General features: G+C 36.7%; 1 long non-coding RNA gene across 1 annotated transcript in view; it reads left to right on the top strand.

Moving 5' to 3' along the window:
* Positions 1-2572: 2572 nt before the first annotated feature.
* LOC109324559 overlaps positions 2573-5669 on the top strand; it is an 8633-nt gene continuing 5536 nt past the window's right edge. Inside the window, exon 1 of the long non-coding RNA XR_002104959.1 lies at positions 2573-2583. This is a non-coding gene — a long non-coding RNA (uncharacterized LOC109324559). The remainder of the gene's footprint in view (positions 2584-5669) is intronic.

Raw genomic sequence — 5669 nt, forward strand, 5'->3', positions numbered from 1 at the left:
TCAAAGTATAGTGTTCGATTTATAAGCAGAAACAATGTTGGATTTTCTTAGTTAAATAAGCATTGTAATCCAAGCATCATTCATATTTTGAAAAATTAAGCATAAAATTATTTGCAGGAGGACTCATTCTGTGTATGTGTTAGTCTTGTAATTTTCCCACTGAAATTACATCAGGAAGGTCTTTTTCTTTCTGATTAAGAGGCCTGCTTGTCTTCATTCAACAAGAATCATGGCTTTAGGTATAGTATACATTTTAATAGCAAAACACCAGGGAAAATTCCTATTTCTAGCCTGTTTGGTATTTTCCAAAGATATTTAGATTGTCCCATTTTTCACTTGGTCATTTGTCTTGTCTCCTTTGGTATATGTTATTTCTTGATTAAAGAAGACTTCTCTTTTCATGCTGGAAAGCACTTCTTCAGGCCATTTAAGAACACAGCCACAACATACACATTTTACAAGGTTCTTGCTTTACAAATTATTGTCAAAAAGATGAATTTGGTAACAGTGATGGAGCTGCATAATTTTGATGTTGGTGCAGGTTGTATATATATGTGGGAGAGAGGAGAAGGGGGGGGTGTTGATTAACAATAGATATATCTTCCAAATTCATAGGCACTGAAAGAAAGTGTATCCATTTTCGACAAACATTGAGTCAAAAGTATAAATAATTCAATTGGACTCTAAAGAAAGGCATAAATAAAACATACATTTTTCCTTAAAAGTCTTTGTAGGTATAAGTTGAGTCATGTTCTCATTAATAGAAATATAAACTTTCTCTCAATTAATTATCAGTGGTTAAAAAAGAAAAAAAACTTGAGAAATTAGTTATGCTAAGCTAAGACTTATTGGATTATATAGGCATGATCTCTCTACTTATCCCTCTTTGTGTGTCTTGTCTGTTAGCATGACATTCCTGAAGGGCACGGTTGGCATTAACCAGGAAACATTTTCAAAGTACAAGGATATTTTGATGGATGTTTCTCTAACTATGGGAACTTGGGCTGCACTAGGGGGAAGGAGGGCTGTCATGGTGACATAGATGGAAACCCATTATTCTGACATGTAAATGTGTATAGAAAAATGTTCTTTGAAATGTAAAAGTTCAGTGGCTCAACTCTTTCCCCAGAGTTAATTAAAATATTTCTCCTGACAATCAACTAAACATAAAGGTCTCATAAGCTTCTAGGGGCCAAAATCATTACTGAAGTAAATTAATGTTGTTAGTAAATTTGTCTCCAAACTCCCATGTCTTCAGGACTGAAAAAGGGAAAAACAGAAACAAAAATTCAGGAAGCAGTCTTGAAAAATGAATTTCTATTCATAAAAGTTTTCATAAACAATATTCTAAGTTACTTATTTAATTGCCCAACAGAAATGATAGCATGTAGCCTGTTTTTCTAATTAGAACTGATTAATACATTTCTGATTTCAAATAGAAAATCCTTCCCACCGGGAACAACAACCCACTCAATAGACCAGGAGCTATTCACAAAATATTAGCAAGTACATTTTGAACAACACTTAACACTGAACATTGCAAAGTGCAAAAAGATAATTATTAAGCAAAATGGCTATGTTATAGAATCTTTCCATATAGAATTACTTGGTCATCCTTACTAAGAAAGACTGTCTGTGTTAGAAAATTTAAATTATAAAGCAACAAACAGAATTTATATCCCTAGAGCTTTAAAAGTTCATCTGTACTGCATCTTGGGAGAATTACTTTTTTTTCCTTTGACTTGACGCTTTTCAGCCTTGACTGCCTCACAGGGCAAGACATTTTCTGTTGATGAAGGGAAATTTTAAAGATCAAGAAGGTCATATGCTGGAATAAGGGTAAAGCTCTACACAGTAATTAATAGCTTCGTAGATGTGAGAGGTGGGAAAGACCAGTTGGGAGAACTAGTAATGGAATTTCTGGCACCACTACAGCAGTTTCAAGAAACATCAGTAGGAAGCTAGGGGTTGAAATAAAGTATGTGCCCCAAAGTGCAATAGTGAGTTCATACGAAAAATATTAATTTGGTTTCTCTATCCATTTAGAAGTTGTTAAAATGAACCACTTTACCACTATTGCTTCGAAGGTGTGGCATATTTGCAGTTTGACATTTCTGTTCCAAAGAAACACAGACAGGCTTTTTGGTACAGAGAAAAATTAAGTATACCTTTGTCTTTCTTAATGACTTTCCATGATGTGTGACTTTCATTGTGCTGACTGGAAGAAACCTCTTGAAAATGTGTGGTTTTTAATACCTACTCTGTCATCAGAGAACAAGCAGATTTCAAGCATGACATTTTAGAAGCATGCAAGCATGGGGGCAGATGTGCAATATAATTATTTGTGATTAACCTGAACTGCTTCTAAATTTAACCTTCATTCCACAAAAATACGAGCTAAGTAAACAGCTTTTCTGTACAGCTAAGCCAGAACTGAAGTACTTTCAGCCTTCTGATCCATAGTCTGCAGGTGTTTCAAAATGGAAATGGTACACAAAGTTCAGTGTTACAGTATCCATGCTGGTGAAAGTAAGACTGGGACATAATGTTAAACTGGTGTCACTTAGGTCTTACTTGTTGATGGTCATTCTTTAATATTTACATAGCATCAGTTACAGGCATGATCAAAAAGTGTGATAAGTCCTCATCACCTAATTTTAAACTATTTTATGTTGCAATATGTCCCAGCCTATCATGTTTTTGGCTATAATTAATCAACATTCCTAAATGCACTTCCTTAATCTACAGCAGTGTTTCAGAGGGTTTGGATCACAAGGATGAGTGTGATCACAAGGGAAAGGTGTTGAAAATGTCAGTGTAATCTAAAGCAAAGAATCCTCTCTATGCTCCCTGTGCTTCCTTACACTTGAATGTCAAATAACCTGTGTCAATTTTGAAACACATATATACATGTTAGAAACTTTATTTTTGTCATTGATAAAGTTTTCACTCCTAATATGAAAGCAAAATTGAAGAGTGACTAGGAATATGATCATCTCTTTAAAAATATGAAGGTGAGGGAGAGGGAAGGGGAGAAGGATAGGAACCACAAAAGAAGGAAAGCTGTTTAAGCTAAAGGACAATTTTAGCACAAGAATAAATTCCCTTAAGCAGGGTATGAATACATTTAAGCTGAAAATTGGAAGATGAATTTAGGCATCAGAGAAGTGAGGTGCTGGATGAGATTCCCAATGGGAGCAGAGGGGATAAAAAAAATGCAAGATGGTTTACAGATAGAGCCTGAAAAAACTTAAAGGAATTAAGTGATTTAACAGTGATAGGAGATCACTGAATACTGTGCCCTAGGACAGTGGTTCTCAACATTTTTTGTACCAGGACCTACTTATAAACATTGATGGCCGGTCCCAACCCAGTGCACCTCACTCCTGACCCACTGTCTCCCTCCCCCCTGGCCCCAGGTCCCAGCCCCGCAGTGTGTGGGGCAGGGGATGGGTATGTGTGGGACATGGGGGCCCCCAAGGAGACACGTGCAGACTGGAACTCTGGCCACCTGCAAAGGTAAAGCCTTGGTTTCCCACATTTTTCTCTGTTGAAGGAGGATTCATTTTTAAAGTTTGTTGATTCATTTTTAAAGGTGTGTCTTGTGACCCTTTCATATATTCTTGCAATCCACTTTTTGGTTGAAACCCAGAGGCTGAGAAATGCTGCTCTAGGAGGCCTGTTCCAGTCTTTCTAGTGCAGGCTCGTCCAACATGTGGCCCTCCAAGCTGTTTTCTGGGGCCCAAGGTGCTGCCACAGGAAATAAAAGTAAACATTTGGGAGCGTGTGTGATACCACTTTCTGTGAGGTCTTTGAATATGGCTCACCAGCCCACTGGGTAATAAAATGTTCATGATCCAGCCCCACATTCAAAAAGTTTGGACACCCCTGTTTTAGTGTGTGCTCAGGGAAATGATTTTTTTAGTTTGATATTTGAATATTATCAGGAAATTTATTTAAGATAATCTATTTATTTATAGCTATTCTGTGTATATAACATGTAGCTTCCCAATATATGTCTTCCTCCTCTTTTTAAGATATCTAACTGGTTTATAAATTAGTTTAGGTAATTTACAGAACAAATTGCAAATGTTTAATTTGATTGTAACAGTCACAATTTGACATATGTAAAGACTGAAAGGAACCCAAAGACTGAAAAAATAGACACAGTGTAAAAATGTGGAAAGTAGGCAGAGAGATACGTGATTTTTTTTTTTTTCAAATATCAGATTGGAGAATATTATAATACATTTGCAGACAACAGCTGTATGCAGGAAAAAATTATTCATTGTAAATTATTCACTCTACTCTAGGCCATTACACAGATGTCACTAAGATTTTGTAAGTCAGGATGGCAAAGTGATTTCTTCCTAAAGGAGAATCAAGGTACTAACATCCCCAGTGAAAACTGTATAAACAGTGGTAGATTTTAGCTTGTGTAATATAGTTTTGACAATGCCAAGTATTAAAAAGTAATGAGCTAGGCCTCAAACTCAGGGTGGGTATGTGTGAGGGAGGGGGAGGGAGGTTTGGGTATTTACCTGCAACTGTGAAGGTTAGAATCTTATTTTAAATGACAGATGAGAGTCTCCCTTCTTTGGATACCTCTAGGCGCTTCTGTTTTAATTGAGTACACAGTTTTAGTTCCCCCATCCTTTTGTCCAGCCCAGCAGTGAGAGAAGTGGGAGCTGATATGGCAGACATTCCCTCTTTTCTCATGGTACCCTGGATGATTAGGAGCTGATACTATCATCTGTTGTTTTTTAGGTAGCCTGGAGGGTTTTCGGGTTTGTTTTTGAGACATCAGGACCAATTATTTTCTAGCTATATTTAAAGATTTTCATTGATCAAATATCAATGAAATCCTCCTTTTTTCAAACATATTTGGCAACCTGATGAATATATCAGTATTTTCTGTTTTGAATGATTCAGCATTGAAAATCATTTAGAGATCTAGATACAATACAGTGAAAACAAAGCAAAAGCATCTGGCATACATATACAAAAGAAAATATACTTAACTACCATATTTCAACAAATACAAGATGAGTTTTTTCCCCCCAGTTAACATGGGGGGAAAAAGCCCTTAGTCTTATAATCACATACAAGAAAAACTCACTAAATACATTGTCTATCATTAAACTGTTGCCAAAAATAGCATATGCTCAGCAATAAAAAACAACTTTGAGGTTGATTAAATACAATCAACTTTGATCATCAGCACAAAAACACAAAGCCCATATTGGGCAAATATGCTGATGGAAACATTTATGAGAATGATTTTTTTTGGTCCTTAAAATAATGGCCAATTTCTTCCCCAGGAAGGAATGGGCACAGTGTCTGGTGGCACTGCAATGACAGGATGACAGAGAGGTTTAATCAAGCTTTGACACCCACTCCTGGTGCCATAAAACAAGATTCCAACCAGCATTTAACTACAAGACAACTAAAAGAAACATCGTTAATGCAAAACATGACAACCTCCTCTATAACAATACCTTGTTCTTATTATGTCCCCTTCTACTGGTAACACACTAACCTCACACAACCACCACCCACCACCGAACCAGGAGGAAGCAACAAATTAATTATGCCACTTGCATGATCAGAGGACAGCAGGGCAGGCCCGATGAGGAGAGGCTACGGGACCTGAACCTGTTCAGCCTCCA

This window comes from Crocodylus porosus, unplaced genomic scaffold (genome assembly GCF_001723895.1).
Source record: "Crocodylus porosus isolate Cpor-Errol unplaced genomic scaffold, CroPor_comp1, whole genome shotgun sequence".
Taxonomy (NCBI): Eukaryota; Metazoa; Chordata; order Crocodylia; family Crocodylidae; genus Crocodylus; species Crocodylus porosus.